The sequence below is a fragment of the Phyllostomus discolor genome, chromosome 6 (assembly GCF_004126475.2).
Source record: "Phyllostomus discolor isolate MPI-MPIP mPhyDis1 chromosome 6, mPhyDis1.pri.v3, whole genome shotgun sequence".
Classification (NCBI taxonomy): domain Eukaryota; kingdom Metazoa; phylum Chordata; class Mammalia; order Chiroptera; family Phyllostomidae; genus Phyllostomus; species Phyllostomus discolor.
In genome coordinates, this window is record NC_040908.2 from 71,501,661 (window position 1) to 71,521,531 (window position 19,871).

Genomic DNA, 19,871 nt, shown 5'->3' on the forward strand with positions numbered 1-19,871 from the left:
AGTGAGTTGTAAAAACAGAAAATTAAATCCAAAATCTGTTGTTTGGTTAGTAACTCAAATTTGGTTTGCATTCTTAGGTTCTCTTGGAATCTCATTATGTTCAGTTATATTTTAAATGGGGAAAACTCTGTTTTATACATCCCTCAGTTTTAACAGTGAAAAGGGACTGTCCAGAAGTCCTAAAAGGTCCTGTGATATACTGGGTTATAGAATGCTAACACCTCCCAAATAGTAGCAGCTTGATATTCTTGCCTGTTGTTCTCGCTGCACACCCAGTGAGGACAGTAGGGGCTTTGTCATTATGATTGGTCAGAAACCCAGGGCAAGGGAGGGTTGCTCTCTACTGTGCATTCATGTCTGAGTAGGCAGAGGAAGGTCCCTTTGAAGGCTCTCACACTGGCAATAAAATATCTGGACCATGCGATGCTTCCCCGAAAAACTAGTTAGTCCGATGGCTGTGCCTGACTCTGGTGTCCAGGAGGAAGAGAAGATTCAGGCATCTGCCAGGAAATATTCTGCACATGTTCTCAGGGAGAAGCTGAGGGCTGCACACACATATATGCATACACACATGCATACACACATGTATACGTGCATACTGACACACAAGCAGGGCCCCAAAATGTTTTGAACTGAGTAATAAAAGTCAGGGATTAAATATGTTGAGCACAGTATGATTAGTTCTAGCCCCTATCCTCATTTGAGCTCTGTGTGTGGCTTTAAGCAAATTACCTAACTTTCTGGGCCTCCAGTTCACCATCAATAAAGTGAGTCAATGGGTCTAGATTGATTCTTCTCAAAATTGAGTGGGTTTAGATCACTGAGAGGACTTTTAAAAACGTTAATTGCAGGCACTCACCCCCAGAGATGCAGTAGGCTTGGGGTTGGGCCCACAGCTTTGCATTTCTAACAAGTTCTCAGGGGATGCTGATGCTGCTGATCCAGGGATCACAGTGTTACCAATCAACATGTTGGGGAGGGTCCCAGATACTGTTACCGAAACAACGCCCCTCCCAAACTATGGTTCTTCTGGCCTGCCTCCAGGTGTTAGGAATTGGGGCTTTCAATGCTAGAGTTTGGTGAAGAAGAACTATTTATTCAAAAGTTATACAGGTTTAGAGTAATGGTGAAATGTCGCCATTAATTCTCAAAGTCTCTAAAACACCCACAAACACACACAGTCCTGCCTCCCCTTGCTAAACCAGGTCAGTCAGGGGTACTGCATCTCAGGAAAAGAAATAAAAGTCTGTAGCTCAGCTAGACTCCCAGTTCCTCCCAGAAATCCATGCTCAGCTGGACAGGTCTCCTGCAGTCTTCAGCACCATCAGCTGTGCAGCCTGAGGTCTTCAGGTCTTAATTCAAAACCATGTGGCACTTCTTCATGGCCCACCAGTGAGAGTCCTTTCACTTCTTTTCTTCTGGCATAGTCTCACATTGTCCCAGCATTGTCTCCCGTCCCTGGTGGCGGCCCACTAATAATTTAAATCCCAGCCTGGAACCTCCTCTGTAACCGCATTTCTGACTCCACCCACAATCGGCTACACCTGCTAGCACTCCTGCATTTTTCTGCCTGCTTTGACTGTCGTAGTTAGTCCGGGCAGGAATGGCCTCCTGGTGTGGAGCAAACCATCTCCAAACTCTAGCACAGGCCTTGTCACCTGGGGAGCTACCTTTCAGTTACATCATGGGTTAAAGTCATGCACATCTTCCTGGCTCCACACAGGCTAGGAAACTAGTCTGCCATTACTGATATGCAAAAATAACTCTGCTGCTTTGCCCAGCCCCCAAGCCAGTCTTGTGGGGAGCTCTGGGGTCTCTCAGCCTACAACTCCTTACACTTTGAGATGGTCTTCAGATGAACTGTAAAGTCTGATGCAGCCAGTAAAGTCAATCTTTCCTATAGGGGGTGAAGTGCGATTAGCTGATGAGTTGAATAAAATAGCTACAGAAAGTTTTCATGTTGAAATGTGACTGGAAAATGATTCACCAGAGTGTCACCAATGCTTCACTTTTTTTTTTTGACAGCATATTTGCACATTGGGTTGACACATAGAGTTTAAAGATGTATCTCAATTACAAGATGTAGTCCAGATAGCTGCCCTTGTGGGGACAGAGGCGGCCAATAAACTCTGAGCAATTACTTGAAATTAGACTTGTCAAATTTGTTTAGGGTGACCAGGCAAGTACATACATTGACCTAAGATCGCTTCCTGGAGAGACATTGTAATGATTTTGTATATCAGTCAAACTATTCAAATACTAATACTGTCTTCATGCCTTAATCACTCATTCTAGTCAGATGTCATTTCTAGAAGCCCTTGGGGGATTTGCATCCCTTAATTATTCTTCAATACCCAAATCAAGCATTCTTTAATTGGTGTAAATTGAACAGTGTTGCAATACAAACAAGGAGAGGGCACATTGATCAATGATTCTGTGCATGCCTGTTGGAAAGTCTTTGCTATGAGATCGAGTAACAAATCCTTAACTCCATTTGCTTCAGTGGAAACACTAGCTCATGGAGATGGCAAACACTGTTTCTGCTTAAGTCATCACAGTTGGGAAGCATGGAGTAAATTAATAAGTTGTGATTCCAAAATATCAACTCTTAGGGAAAGGATTAACAGAATTTATCATAAGGTATAAAAGTGTCACATCATGTATATTCTACAACTGAAACTACTATAACCAATGAAATACTGTATACCAACTATAGTTAAAATCCATCATAAAGATACTCTGTTCCAATGTCTGAAACTACATTCAGGAGCTTTTTATGAGAACTCAACTAGATATATAAATATCTAATCACTACATTGTACACTTGAAACTAACATAATATTGTATGTTAACTGTAATTGAAAAATAAAAAAAAATTAAGGGAGAACTCAACTGGAAACAAAGTATTTCTATCTTCTGGAGATTTGATGTCTGTCTCTCTCTATTTCTTAATTAGAAATAATACAAAATTCTGGTTAATTTGCAAAGCCATTCTTTTCCATGATTTTTGTTGTTGTTCTTGATAGGGTGTGATCCATTTAATCATATATCCAAGCTGTGGTCATGTAACATGAAACAGGGGTTCCCTTCTCCTTTTAATGTTATTGAAATACTCAAGACACAGTTCTTAGGGAGCCCAGGAAAAATCCTTCTCATAAATGTGTCATCCTCACTTTTCACTCTTATCTGTCAGCTCTTTCAAACTGATTGTTTATTACTAGGGTGGAAAGAAAAGGAGGCAACAGGCCTATCACGCATCCCTGGCTCAGACCTGACAGTCTCCAGCTCTCTCTGCTCAGAAAGCTCTTCTCAGTGCTACCAGGTGTAGGGGCTATGCATGTTCATTTTTTAAAAAAGATTTTATTTATTCATTTTTAGAAGGGAAGGGAAAGGAAGGAGAGGGGGAAGGGAAGGCGAGAGGGAAACATTAATGTGTGGTTGTCTCTTGCTTGACCCCTGCTGGGAACTGTCCTGCAACCCAGATATGTGTCCTGCCTGACTGGGAATTGAACCACAATCCTTTGGTTGGCAGGCCCGTGTTCAATCCACTGAGCTACACCAGCCAGGGCTATGTACATTCATTTTTAATCTGTTTTTTGAGAAAATGGGCTGATTCTTGGGGCAGGGAAACTTTCAAGTCAACTTCAGTTTCAGTTTTAGAGCAGCCCAGGGCAGAACAGTTAAAATGAGAGGAGGAGTGAGGGAGCTGTCACCTTCCTTGAAAATCTTTGTTCACTAGCTTGGATTTAAGGACAGCTTTTGGTGGGGTAGGTCATTTGGGTAGCCTGTCTCCACAGAGGGTGCTATAATGTATGCACATCCTAATAGAGTGTATTGCTTAGTTTTCAGTGATCTGATCAAGGGTTTTGAGGACCTCTGGAAAAACTTTATGAAGACTTTGGGGACATCTTGGATGCAGGGGTTACTTATCTCAGAAACAGCTGGACAAATGCAGACAGGCTGATACCCCATGGCCATCTTCCTGTACCAGCTTGGTAGGTCTCACAAACTGGAATATCACCCTTAAAATAAAAGCACATTCATGTTGGGAAGACAAAGCCAATCAGCATTTCTCCACATGGATCAACTGAGAATCTAAAAGGGAAGACTTGATAGTGGGCTGCATAAATGGTCTGCCCTGTAACATTTTTGAGGGACCCCTCAGAATCTGCCGTGGTGTGGCTGCTCATCCTCCCTGTTTCATTTCTGTCACCTTCTCATTCATGGACACTTCAACTGGCTTTCCTCAGCCCTGTGATGGGCACATTGAACTTGAGAGTAAATTTCTAGATTCTGATCCTTGCTTCTTTCCTTTGAAATCATGTTACATCTCTGGGTTTTGCTTTCATCATCTGCAATATGAGGCAGTAGAATTAGGTGAATTCTCAGATCCCTTTGAAATCTAATAGGTGAGGAGTTATTTTCTCCAATGCCAACTCTCATAAAAGTCAAGGGAAAGGAACCCAAACTATATTTCTTTGGAGCCCATGGTCTGACTCTCATTCATAGAAATGAGCATCTAAATCAGCACTTCCCAAACTCATATGTGCATTCAAATTGCCTGGAATCATGTGAAACAGAAGATTCTAGAATCATGAAGATGAAGATTCTGGTTCAGTGAATCCAGGGTGGGGACTGAGATCCAGCTTTTTTGACAGCTCAAAGGTGACGCAGCAAGACTTTGAGTGATAAGGCCTCAGACAACGGGCTCTGCACTGGACCCCTGGCTCAGAGTGCACAGTTACATTATGTTTGAGTAAATGAACACTGGGGGAGGGGCATTCAGAGGGAAGGATAAGCTGTGGACTACTGATCCTTGGGTCATATCTCATCATCACCCTCTCTCATTTTTACTTCCGGCTGGATGGAAAGGCTCCATCACAAATATGGTCCTTTGCCCCACTGGGCCCTGTGTTGTCCTGAGATCGGGAGATATCAGAAACTCCTGACATCTGGTGGGGGAAGCAGGTGCCTCTGCCCCCTTAGTCCTGGCTCTTGACTCATCACTGAAGACCATGGCTCTCAAGGACATACTCTTACATACTTTTTTTCCCCTGTTGGTTTCTCTTTGCTGTCCATTGCAAATCACTTTCAACTATTACAAATCATTCAGTGGCAGTGAAGGCTAGTCCACAGCATGACTGTGGCTCCAAACATCAATATTTTATGGACGGAGTACTGGTCTGACTGGCAAACTATATGGGTGTAATTCTGGCTGGCCCACTGACCATGGTAGTGAATGACAGCCTATCAAATGCTCTGAGCTCTTAAATAGAAAGAGCTTTTCCAGCTTAACTGTTCACAGAAGACAAAGATTGTGAAGATCCTGTGGCAGTTGCAACATGAAGGATGAACATGAGTTTGAGTTTGTATTTTGCTGTACCAGGGATGGCCCTCTCTGGAGGCCAGAGTTCACACCTTATGCTTCTCTTGTCACTCCAGGCCCCTAGGTATGAACAAAGAGCAGCTCCTCTCTCTCTCTCTCTCTCTTTTTCTCTTCTCTCTCTCACACACATGCACATGCACATGCACACACAAATGTTTGCTTTTTACATGTAACCTATTTTTAGTGCAGAGTGTCCCCAACTGTACTGATAAGAATAAACTTGGGACCTTGGTAGGCTCCACGATTACCAGGCCTCTTTCCTCAATCAGCAGGTGTGGGATCACCACTGAGGTCACTCCTCCTGCTCTATTCTCCTTCTTTCTGTCTTTTAAAAGAGCTTCAATTGTTTCGTATATTGAGAGACATTTAGGACACAGTGTTTAGTGTACAGTTCCTCACTGGGCTTCCCTTTGGATTACCTGGGAAGCTTTCACAAGTCTCTGTGTCCAGGCTACACCCTAGATTAGAAAGTCTGGAGAGGGGACTGGGTGTTAGTAATGTTTAATGTTCCCCATGGGCATTCCTGTGCACAGTCAGGATAAGAGCCTCTGGTGTGATTGCCACTGACTTGTCTAGCCCAGGGAAGGAGTCAGGGAGCCCATAACCTTCTCTGTAGGCCAGTGATTCTGTAATGTGAGCACACATTAGAATTATCCAGTTACATTTTAAATATCCTGATGCCTAGGTCACACTTTACACCAATTAAGACAGAATTTCTTGGAATGGAAGCTGGCATCAGGATTTTTAAAAGGTCCCAGGGGATCCCAATGTGTAGCCCAGATTCTACTTGAGCACAAGTTTTAATGATGACCCATAGGGCCCATACACACTCATTGTTGCTTCTGTTAAGGACATGCTGCTTTTCACCCTTGTTTCTTTAATGGCCCCAAGGTCTGCTCGGGGAGTCCTCCCAGCCTTCACAGAGACTTCTCAGCACTTGGCCCCAGAAAGTTTCTGCTTAGCACCAAGCAAGAGAGGCATCTGCCTAAGTCTCTAGCCCTCTTCCCTTCACACAGATGCTCAAACATTGATCTAGGAGAGGAGATTTTTTAGTGTCTAATGCTTTTCTTTTCTCTTTACTTATATACACAACTTTACTTTTTTTCTGGGAGACAAAAGTGTTAATGTTTAATTTTTTTCTCTCTTTTTTAAAAATTGTTGTTCAAGTACAGTTGTCTCCATTTTCCCCCATCACTCCCCCATCCTGGCATCACCCATCCCCACCTCCCACCCTCAATCCTACCCTCTTTGGCTTTGTCCATCTGACCTTTATACATGTTCCTTGACAACTCTTCCCCTATTTTCCCCCATTATCCCTCTCCCCACTCCCCTCTGGTTACTGTCAGTTCGTTCTTTATTTCAATGTCTCTGGTTACATTTTACTTGCTTGTTTGTTCTGTTGATTAGATTCTGCTTATAGGTGAGATATGGTATTTATTTTTCACCTCCTGGCTTATTTCACTTATGTTTTTCTTAATGTAGGTAAAATTCACATAACATAAAATTAACCATTTTAAAGTGTACAATTTAGAGGCATTTAGTCCACTCACAATGATGAGCAATCACTATGTTTCTCTAATTTATAAACTATTTTATTAACCAACCCCCCCCCCCACACCATACCTAATAATTACTCCCCATTTTCCTCCCCCCAACACCTGACAACCACCAATCTGATTTTTGTCTGTATGGATACCCATTCCAGATATTTCACATAAATGGAATCATATAATATATAACCTTTTGTGTCTTTTTTCACTTCCCATAATGTTTTCAAGGTTCATCTATGTTGTATCATGTTTCAGTACTCATTCCTTTTTTGTGACTGAGTAATATGCCACTGTACCTCTGCCTATTTTTTCTAAAGGAAGTTTTTACAGATGTAGCCATGCCCTCTAATTTTTCTGTTATCTGTGGCTGCTTTCATACTTCAGTGCTAGAGTTGAGTAGTTGTAACAGAGAACATATTCCCTATGCGGCTCTTCATAGAAAAATTTTTGCTGACTCCTGTTCTAAATAATATTTCTGGGAAGCCTTATTATAATACAATGTATGAAAATTTTAAAGTTTCAGCATAGTTAATTTTCAATTGTGACATGACATAATTTTAAAGTTTAGTTTTTTAAACTTAAAAAGAAGAGTGGTAAGGAAAGACTTGCCCTACAAGATTGTACAACATGTCAGAGGATGTGGTGCTAATACAGAAAGAGACAGGTCATGGAGAAAGATAAGAAAGGACAGGAACATGTGATGGAGGTGTCATTTCAAGTTGGCTGGGAAGAGATGGATTACTCATTAGAGTGTTGGGCAGATCTTGAGACCAGGCATGTGGGATTATGAAGTTGGATTTCCCCTCCACTCCTTTGAGAAAGATTACAGACAAATAAAATATTTAAATATGTAAAAAAGAAAATTAAAATATCAGAAGAAAATGACTATCTTAACAATTTTGTAGTATAAAAATTCTTTGAAGCTTCAGAAAAAGATGATATAAAGCAAAAACAGATTGATTTATTTGCTAAAATTGGCTAAAACATAAAACTTTTGTATGGCAAAAGTACCATAAGTTTAAAAGATAGAGCACAATTAACCTGGGGAAATTATTTTTTTGTGTGTTATAGACAAATGGCTAATGTCTCTAATAAAATAAAACAACTCTGGCAGGTGAGTGATAATCTGAACAGTATAAAATTAAGTCCTTATTTATTTTGGGGAATATACAAACTAGCAATAATGCAATAGTTAATCTTGTAAGTAATTAATGTAAATATAATATGAATTTAAACAAGATGTCTTTTTTGTTTATTTGATTGACACAGATGAAAAAATTAAGGATCCCCAGTGACAGTACTGAGTAAAGGTGTGGAGAAAAGGGCTTTCTAATACATTGTTAGATTCAATATTTTAGAGGGATAGCTGTTGATACAGATAATTTTTTTTGCTTTTTAAAGTATATTTTATTGATTATTTTAAAGTTGTCCCATTTTTTTCTCTTTATCCCCCTCCGCCCCACACCCTCTCACTCTCCAGCATTCTCCCTCCTTAGTTCACGTCCATGTGTTGTACATATAAGTTCTTTGGTTTGACCTTCCCTTGTCTATTTTGTATCTATCAATTATGCTTCTTATTTCCTGTACCCCTTCCCCCATTCTTCCCCTCCCCCTTCCCTGCTGATAACCCTCCATGAGATCTCCATTTCTGTGAATCATCCCTGTTCTAGTTGTTTGCTTAGCTTTTTTTTTTAGTATCAGTTGTTGAGTGTTGTGAGTTTATTGTCTTTTACTGTTCATAGCTTTGATCTTCTTTTTCTTGGCTGAGTCCCTTTAACATTTCAAAGGGCTTGGAGATGATGTACTCCTTTAACTTTACCTTATCTGGGAAGCACTTTATCTGCCCTTCCATTCTAAATGATAGCTTTGCTTGATAGAGTAATCTTGTATGTAGGTCCTTGCTTTTCATGACCTTGAATACCTCTTTCCAGGCCCTTCTTACCTGTAAGGTTTCTTTTGAGAAATCAGCTGATAGTCTTATGGGAATTCCTTTGTAGGCAACTGTCTTCTTTTCTCTTACTGCTTTTAAGATTCGCTCTTTATCTTTAATCTTGGGTAATGTAATTATGATGTACCTTAGTGTGTTCCTCCTTGGGTACAACTTCTTTGGGACTCTTTGAGCTTCTTGGACTTATATATCTATTTCCTTCACCAGATTGGGGAAGTTCTCTTTCATTATTTTTTCAACGAAATGTTCAATTTCTTGTTCTTCCTCTTCTCCTTCTGGCACCCCTATGATTCAGATGTTGGAACATTTAAAATTGTCCCCAAGATTCCTAAGTCTCTCTTTATTTTTTTGAATTCTTGTTTCTTCATTCTGTTCTGGTTGAATGTTTCTTTCTTCCTTCTGTTCCAAATCATTGATTTGAGTCCCAGTTTCCTTCCTTTCACTGTTGGTTCCCTGTATATTTTTTCTTTATTTCACTTTGTATAGTTTTCACTTCATCTTTTATTTTGCATCTGTACTCAATCTCTGTGAGCATCCTGATTACCAGTGTTTTGAACTCTGCATATGAAAGGTTGGCTGTTTCCTTGTTGCTTAATTCTTTTACTGGAATTTTGGTTTGTTCTTTCATTTGGGCCTTATTTATTTGTCTTAGTGCACCTGTTACATCGTAAGGGGAGGAGCCTTGGTTATTCACGAGGGGTGAGGGTGGGGCAGCCCACTTTTCTGGGTTGAGGGGCTGTATGTGGAGGAGGGGTCAGAGAAGGAACAATGCTGCTTTCTCGGCTCTTGCCCCACTTTCAGTTGCTTCTGCCTGTTTCCTGCAAGTGAACTGAGCCCTTTGAAGTGCTACCCTGGTGCTGATTCCCAGGTGGGTAGACTTTTGAACATTCTAGGACACTGTGGGCCCCTCCAAAGGACTCTCCTGTGGGACTGGCAATTTCTCCTACCACTGCAACTTCTATAGGTTTTTACAGCCAGAGGTTTTGAAACTTTCTCTTCCCTTGCTGGAACCCTGAGTTGTGTGGTCTGTCGCTGCCAAGTTGTTCCTCCCGGTTTATCTCCATGCACATGTGGGGCTGCCTGGTCCACTAGCTTCCACCTCATCCACCCAGTCTGTCAGCTGCTGCCTTGCCACACATCCTTTCCACTCAGGCTGCCAGTCTCCACCCTTCCTACTATTCTGGGTGAATATTTCTTCTTTAACTCCTTGGTTGTTGGACTTCCTTACAGTTTGATTTTACAGCAGTTCTGGTTGTTTTTTGTTGTTGTTTTTGTTTTGTTTTTAAATTGGTTGTTATCCTTCTTTTGGTTATGCAGGGAAGCATGTGTTTACCTACACTTCCATCTTGGCTGGATGTTGCCCAGATCACATCTTTTAATGTGACCTTCTGACCCAGCAACCTGATACCTTGGACATTTAGCAAATGGAAAACTAACATAAAGATGTACCTTGCGGATCCCATGAGTGAAAGCTGGCACCATAAACAACAGAAACAGAAAAAAGACGTTGTTCTTTGCAGCAGTGAAAAGTTGGAAACCATCTCAATACCCATCAGTATTTTTTAAAAAGAACACTTTATTAAGGTTTTATATGCATGCATAACCTGTACATATTTAATGTGTACAGCTCAATGAGTTGGGGGATAAATATGTACTCATGAAACCATTACCACTATCAAGGCCATGAACATATCCATTAGCTCTCAAAGTTTCCTCCTATCCCCTTTATTATATTATTTTGTAGCACATTTTAAATATATGATATGGTACATGATTGTTAGCTAAAGACATTATGCTGTACATTAGATTTCCAGAACTTAACTTACATAACTGAAACTTCGTACCCTTTGACCATTACCTCTCTACCTCTCCCTTCCAGCAGGATTTGGCAAAATAAGTTGTGATATAGCTGTATAATGGATTTCTAAGAAACCATTATAAATGAGGAAGACTTTATAACATGGATATAGATTCTAGGTTCTTTCTCAACCTTGTAGTTATGTTTGTCTTCCTGAGACCATTAAAGTGTGAAATAATGCACCCAGTAGCCAACTTCATGAAAATGATGGCTATGACATACTTAAAAAATTTTAACTTATTTTTTTTACTTGTTAGAGACATTCTATTTAATATTATAGCAGTCAGGACTTGAAATATATAAACCCATGCTTTAGAATAATGGACTTGATTTGAGTTTGTGAGTGTATATGTATATACATGTGTGCACACTTGTGCTCATGTGTGTATGCATGCATGTGTGTTTGTGAGTCTGTGTGCATGAGTCCATGTGTGCCTGTGAGTGTGAGGTCCCTGGAGAGTCTCACATCCAGCTGAGTATGCTACCACACTCTATCCACCTAGAGAATTTGTTGCTTCTTTTAGGACAGATTCAGGGGAATTAAAAAATCAAGTAAGACATAAACTCTGTCTCCCTGAGTATAAAACCTTTCTACTTGTAGAGACTCCTTTATCTTCTGAACGGAACAGCATAGGTAACCATTGCATATGTTGCATTGTGTGCATATACAGCACCTTTGTCCAATCATTCATTAATGGGCACTTAGGTTGTTTTTAAGTCTTGGCTATTGTGAAATAATGCTGCAATAAACATAGGGGTATATATATCTTCACTAACAAATGTTTTCATGTTTTTCAGGTAAATACCCAGGAGGGGAATTGCTGGATCATATGGTATTTCTTAATCTTTTGAGTAACCCTATACTATTTTTCATAGTGGCTGCCCTAATTTACATTCCTACTAACTGTGCATGAGTGTACCATTTCATCCACATCATTTCCAGAACTTGTTATTTCTTTTTGTGTTGATAATAGCCATTATAACAAGTATGAGATGATTTCTCATTGTGGTTTTGATTTGAATTTTCCCGGTAACTAGTGATTTTAAACATATTTTCATTTGTCTGCTGGCCATTTGTATGTCTTCCTTGGAAAAGCATCTATTCAGGTCCTCTGCTCATTTTTAAATTTAATTCTTTTTGGTTGTTGTGAAGTTGTACGAGTTTTTCATATTATTTGGTCATGGGGTTGTGATTCACATTTCTGTAATGATTTTTCAGTGTTGAGCATATTTTCGTATTTGCCATTTGCGTATCTTCTTTGTAGAAATGCTTATTCAAATTCTTTGCCAATTTTTATTTGGGTTATTTTTGTTGTTTTTGACTTGTAGGAGTTCTTTATGTATTCTGGATATTAACCCCTTATTAGATATATGATTTACAAATATTTTCCCATTCTGTAGATTGGCTTGTCACTCTGTTGACTGTTTCCTTTGATGCTCAGAACTTTTAGTTTGATGTAGTTCCATTTGTCTATTTTTTGCTTTTGTTTTCTGTGCTTTTGGTGTCATATCTAAGAAATCATTGCCTAATCCACCATCATAAAGCTTTTCCTCTATGGTTTCTTCTAGAAGTTTTATAGTTTTTAGGCTTACATTTAGGTCTTTAATCTTTTTTTAGTTAATTTTTGCATATGTTGTAAAATAAGGGTCCAGTTTCACTATTTTGGTTATGGATATCTAATTTTCTCATCATTATTTGTTGAAGAAACTGTTCTATCTCCACTGAGTAGTCTTGATATCCTTTTTGAAGATCATGTTACCTTATACATGAGAGTTTATTTTGGCCTCTCTAATATGTCTATCTTTATGTCAGTACCATACTGTTTTTGATTGATGTAGCTTTGTAACATGTTTTGACATCAGGAAATATAAATCCTCAAACTTTGTTCCTGTTTGTTTGTGTTAAATAGTTTTGGCTATTCAGGATCTGTTGAGATTCCACATAGATTTTAGGATTTTTTTCTATATCTGCAAAAAATGTCTTTGGGATTTGGTGGAATTATGTTGAATCTCTAGATTGTAGATAGTATTGACATCTTATCAATACAGTCATACCTCAGTATTCATTGGCTTCAGAACTCATCAAACCTGTAGTCATTGCATTTTGATGAGAAAAACATGTTTCAGCACTCGGTGCTTGCTTCGGACATTGTTGCACTTGCTAGAAATTGTATGAGTCATGACACCCCCCCCCCCCCCCCCCCCCCCCCCCCCCCCCCCCCCCCCCCCCCCCGCCCAAGAGAAAATGCTTCATCATTTGGTACTTATCAGTTTTGGCACTCATCATGAGCTTTGCAATGAATTAATGATAAGTATTGAGATACCACTATATTTTCTTCTAATTCATGAACAATGGCATATCTTTCCATTTATTTGTGTCTAATTTCTTTTGGCAGTGTTTTGTAGTTTTCAGCACACAAGTCTTTTACCTCCTTGGCTAGATTTTTCCTAAGTATTTTATATCCTGATATTTTGCTGAATTAATTTATTAGTTCTAACAGTTTTGTGTGTGTGGGTGTGTGAAATCTTTAGAATTTTCTACATTTAAGATTGTTATCTGTGAACAGACATAATTTTACTTCTCCTTTTTTCCATTTATATGCTTACTTTCTTTTTCTTGCCTGACTGTTGTGGCTAGCACTTCCAGTACTATGTTGAAGTGGTAAGACTGGGAATCCTTCTTTTGCTCTTGCTCTTACAGGAAACACTTTAAACACATTCAGTCTTTAAAGATCAGGTGTGGTGTTTGCTGTGGCCTTTATTATGTTGACGTAATTTACTTCTATTCCCAGCTTGTTGAATATTTTGATAATAAAAGAATGTTAAGTCTTTTCAATTTTTTCTGTATAATTTGGGAATTATGTCATTTTTGTTCTTCATTTTGTCAATGTGGTTAGTATATGTCTTCTTTTATTTGTATAGTTCTTGGATCCTATTAAATATTTCTCCCATACTTTAAGCATCTTGACAATATGCTCACTATTCAGTAAAATTGTGGGAAATGATTTTTATTAATATGGTATATGTTATGGTATATTAATTTTTAAAAATATTTTATTCACTTATTTTCAGAGACAGGGGAAATGTGGGAGAAAGAGAGGGAGAGAAAAAATCGATGTGCAAGAGGTACATTGATTAGTTGCCTTTTGCATGCCTCCAACTGGGGACTTGGCCTATAACCCAGACATGTGCCCTGATTGGGAATCAAACTGGTGATCTTTTGGTTTGCAGACCATCACTCAATCCATTGAGCCACACTAGCCAGGATGTGGTATGTTAATTTTTAAAGCATTTGATTCTTCCAGCAGTCTTCATTCTGAACTTTGTTTAAGAAAACAACTCTGTTCCATTATCATCGCCCAACCCTCTATTCACAATTTTTTAAATTTAATTTTTATTTTTGGTTTTTAGAGAGAGGGGAAAGAAGGGAGAAATAAAGCCAGAGAAACAGCAATGTTGGGGAGAAACATCAACTGGCTGCCTTCCATATGCATCCTTCCCAGGGACCGAACCCACAACCCAGGCATTTGCTCTTACTGCAATCAAACCAGTGATCTTTTGGTTTTCGGGGTGATGCCCAATCAACTGAACTACACTGGTGGGGACTCTTCCCTATTTTTAATCTCTTTTCAAATCCCTAAGCGGTTTCCAAGGTGGCTGCAAAGTAGATGGAAGCTACATTCACCTGCTCCTGGCCTCAAACTGTATTTACAATGAAATTATAGAGCAATCAACCTAAATAACTAACTGAACAATAGCTGAACTGAAATATTATAATCAAGGATTTACAGAAACCACATAGATACTAATATGAAGGGTAAAGACACAGACTGGGCTGACATCCACACTCAGGTGCAGTAGTGGCTTAGAAGCCAGAGGGATATTGGGGCTACAAAACTCACTCTCCCCAGGAGCATGGTGTCTCAACTGCATACAGGGATCCCTAACTCAGAGTAACAGAGATGCGAAGAGGAGCTTGCTTAATATCTGGTAGTGAAAATCAGTGGGGATTCAGTCCACCTGGGAGACCCAGACACCACTTTTCCAGAGATGAGCACTCCTCTTGTTATAGCACCAGCCTGGGGAGGGTACTGCCTGGTCTCCAACTGCTGGCAAGGCCATGTTGCCAAAGCTTGGGTCCTCCAAAAGGGTCTTATGGGTGTAGCTAGCAGTGACTTTAATATTTGGCGGCCTTCTTTTTCTGGGGAGGTTTTTGGTAGATATTCAGATAGTGACTAAATTGTTTGGCTTTGGAAAGAGTTCCTGTCTCCCCCACAACTACTAGCAAACAGCTGGTGCTGCTTCTCCTACCTGTTGAATTACTTGGCTGGCCCTGTCTTGCTATAGTGGTGCAGACACACCAGAGTGCTTCCCAGAACTAGGACTTTCAGACCATGTCTCCCTAAAAAGCTTTTTTTCTGGGAACAAGATGGACAGGTACTGGAATGTGTGACTACATTGAGGGGGGCAGGGGGAGTGGCAAATCCTGTCTCCCATGTGAGCTCAGCCTGTGCTATCTCAGGAAGTAAAGAGGTACCTGCCCCCTCCTACAGACTTGTGAGCACCACCCCACTAGGAGACTCTTGGGATCAACACTGCCAAGTGTTAGATACTCTACTCTGCTGGGCTCAGTTCTGTGTTGGGAAGGGAGAGTGGCTAAGACCTGAAACATTAAAAGTGTGAGACCCTCCTGCCCTAGAGGCTATTGTCTGGGACCGGGACAAAGTGCTTAGCCCTTCTTGCAGGCTGGGGTGGCATCACCGCCAATGGGACACTCTTGATTTGTCTTCCTGAACCCCAATGGCCCTACCCTGCTGAGTTTGCTCTATCAGAGGGTACAGCTGGTTATACCCAACCTGAACCTATAGCAAGACTCTGGCAGTGATTGATTGGTTTGGCTGTGGAGCAGGGGCCACTTTCCCTACACTGAGTGCTTGATCATGTGTCTCTATGTAGGGGACCCACTAGCTTGGTCCTCCCAACCCCAGTTACCTTGCCCTGCTGAGCTCCCAACCTGTGGAGTGGGCTGTGGTTCACAGCCAGCCTGAGCCCGTGCTATAGTCTTTCTTTGGAAGACTCTGAAGGAAGACCAGGCAACCTCAGGGGGAGACAGAGTGGCTGACAGGTAGAGACAAATATCAGGAAGCCTCAGTCCTTTCATAGATTTACCCACAACTCTAAGCTGAAAGAAATCAACCCTTATTCACAGTTTGGCCCCTCCCATGCACACTCAAGTCTAGTAGATGCATCTACAAAAAATGAACAGTGTGGTAGTTCCAGACAAGTAGCCCAAGGCCAGTTAACCACAACATTTGACATTGGCCTATACCTGAACCCTGCCCAAGTGGACCCAGAACCAACATAACCTGGTGGGCTTCAGACCACACCTGAGCTTGACCCAACTAAACACACAAGCAGCAAACCCAAAGGGGAATTCTGAGAACAACTCTATATAAGAGGGTAGCCCCTGCACAGCATCTTAAACATGGTGATTGAGGTTTACCCATACAGCCAGACAGCCTGAAGGGTTAACTCCACCCATGAAAGGGCCAACAGCATTCAAGGCTCAACTACAACAGGAGGGTGCACATAAACCACAAGGGTCATTCCTGAAACATGGAGCTTCTTGGGTGATCTGGAAGACAATGCCACTGAGCCCAAATATGACACTTTTATCATAAAATTTGATAGTCATTGCAGATCTACTTAATTAATACACAGAGACAAAATGGTGAGACCAAAAACTATGCCCCTTACAAAAGAACAAAAGAAATTCCCAGAAAAAAAATTAAATGAAAGGGAAGCTACCAAAACACCAGATGCACAGTATAAAACAATGGTCATAAGGATGCTCAACAACCCTAGGGGAAGAATGGATGACCTCAATGAGAACTTAAACAAGGAAATAGTAAACATCATAAAGGACAGGGACAACATAAAAAAAGAATGAATCAGAAATGAAGAATACAATATCTGAAATAAAGAATTCACTAAAAAACCCAGCAACAGGTTAGATGAAACAGAGGATCAAATCAACAATTTAAAGCAGTAGTCCCCATCCTTTTTGGCACCAGGGACTGGTTTTGTGGAAGATGGGGTTGGGTAGCAGAGCTCCGATGAGCTTTGCTTGCTTGCATGCTGTGGATGGGAACAGAGCTAAGTAGAACTTTGCTTATTCATCCACTGTGGATGGGTGGAGCACAGGGGACAGAGCTCAGGTGAACTTCACTCATGGCCTGGTTCCCAACAGGCCATGGGCAAGCACTGGTCCACAGTTTGGGGCTTGGAGGACCCTTATTTAGAGGACAAGGTAAGTGTAAGCACCCAAGCAGTGGAACAGAAAGAAAAGAAAATTTTTTAAAAATTAGGAAAATCTAAGGGACCTGTGGGTCCAGAATGTAACAGCATCTGCATCATAGAGGTACCAGGAAGACAAAAGAGAACAAGGGATAAAGAACCTGTTTGAAGAAATAATGGCAGAAAACTTCCCTAACCTGGGAAAGACAAAAAATCTCATAAGTTCAGAAATCACAGAGAGTCCCAAACAAGAGAAGGCCCAAAAGACCCATGCCAAGATACATTGTAATTAAAATGGCAAAGTTAAAGACAAGAGAACCTTAAAAGCAGCATGAGAGAGATAGTTAGTTACTTACAAGTGAGTTCCCATAAGACTGTCAGGTGATTTCTCAAAGTAAAAAAAAACAACACAAACAAAACACAAGGTCAGAAGAGATTTGCATGTAATATTCAAAGTGATGCAACCAAGAACTATACACCAAGAAATTTGAAAACCTAGGTGAAATGGACAAGTTTCTAGAAAAATATAATCTTCCAAAACTCAGTGAAAAAGAAGCAGAAAGCCTGAACAGACCAATAATAGCAGATGAAATTGAAGCAGTAATCAAAAAACTCCCAACACACAAAAGCCTTGGACCAGATGGTCTCACAGGAGAATTCTACAAAGCATTTAAGGAAGACCTAACTCCTATCCTTCATAGGCTATTCCAAAAAATCCAAGAAGATGAAAGACTCCCAACCTCTTTTTATGAGGCCAGCATCATCCTAATCCCAAAACCACATAAAGACTCAGCAAAGAAAGAAAACTTCAGGCCAATATTGCTGATGAACATAGATGCTAAATTTCTCAATAAAATATTAGGAAAACCACATCCAGCAATACATTAAAAAGATCACACACCATGATCAAGTGGGATCCATCTCAGGGATGCAAGGGTGGTACAATATTTACAAATCAGTAAATGTAATACATCACATGAACAAAAGCAAAGACAAAAGTCATATGATCATGTCCATAGATGCAGAAAAAAGCATTTGATAAGGTACAGCACCTATTTATGATAAAAAACACTTAGCAAAGTGGGACTAGAGCGAGCATTCCTTAACATAATAAAGGCGATATATGAGAGACCTACAGCCAACATCATACTCAATGGGTAAAAACTAAAATCTTTTCCACTAAGATCAGGAACAAGACAAGGTTGTCCACTTTTACCACTCCTATTCAATATAGTATTGGAAGTCCTAGCCACAGCAAACAGAAAAGAAAAGAAATTAAAAGCATCCAAGTTGGAAAAGAGGAAACAAAACTGCCATTGTTTGCAGATGACATGATAGTGTACATAGAAATTTCTATAGACTCCACCAAAAAACTGCTCTACCTAATAAATAAATTTGGCAAAACATCTGGATACAAAGTTAATAATCAAAAATGAAAAGCATTTTTGTACACCATCAATGAAATATCAGAAACAGAAATCAAGAAAAAAATCCCATTTGATATAGCAACAAGAAAAATAAAATAGCTAGGAATAAACCTAACCAAGGAAGTAAGAGACCTGTACTTAGAAAACTACATAACACTGAAGAAAGAAATTAAGGAAGACACAAACAAATGGAAGCGTGTACCATGCTGATGGGTTGGAAGAATTAACACCATCAAAAGGTCCATACTACCCAAAGCAATTTATAGATGCAATGCAATCCCTGTTAAAGTACCAATGGCATATTTCATAGATAAATAACAAACCCTTCAAAAATTTATATAGAACTGTACATGACCCTGAATAGCTGCAATTTTGAGAAAGAAGAGCAAATTTTGAGCAATTTTGAGAAAGAAGAGCAAAGTAGGAGGAATCACAATACCTAATATCAAAATGTATTACAAGGCCAGTGTAATCAAAACAGCCTGGTACTGGCCAGGATCAGACATATGGACCAATGGAACAGAACAGGGAGTCCAGAAATAAACCCAAGTCTCTACAGTCAATTAATATTTGACAAAGGGGGCAGCAGCATAGAATAGGGCAAAGCTAGCCTCTTCAACAAATGGTGTTGGGAGATCTAGACAGCTACATGCAAAAACTGAGATTCAACCACCAACTTACACCATATACAAAAATAAATTCAAGATGGGTAAAATACTTAAATATAAGTCATGACACCATTAAAGTCCTAGAGGAGAACATAGGCAGGAAAATCTGATAGGCCACACAGCAATATTTTCACTGATATGTCCCCTAGAGCAAGGGACATAAAGGAAAGAATAAACAAATGGGATTTCATCAATACAAAAAGTTCCTACACAGCTAAAGAAAACAGTATTAAAATGAAAAGAAAACCAACTATATGGGAAAACATATTTGCCAATGACACCTCAGACAATGGTTTGATCTCCAAAATATATAAAGAACTCACACAATTTCATTCTAAGAAGACAAGCAACCCAATTAAAAAATGGGCAAATGACTTGAACAGACACTTCTCCAAGGTGGACATACAGAGGGTCTAGAGACACATGAAAAGATGCTCAATATCGCTAGCTATCAGAGAGATGCAAATTAAAACCACAATGAGATACCACTTCACACCATTGAGAATGGCCATCATAAACAAAGCAACAAACAACAAGTGTTGGAGAGGTTGTGGAGAAAAGGGGACCCTAGGGCACTGTTGGTGGGATTGCAGACTGGTACAACCACTATGGAAAACAGTATGGAATTTTCTCAGAAAAGTAAAAATGGATCTGCCTTTTGATCCAGCAATTCCACTGCTAGGATTATATCCTAAGAACCCTGAAACACCAATCCAAAAAACCCTATGCACTCCAAT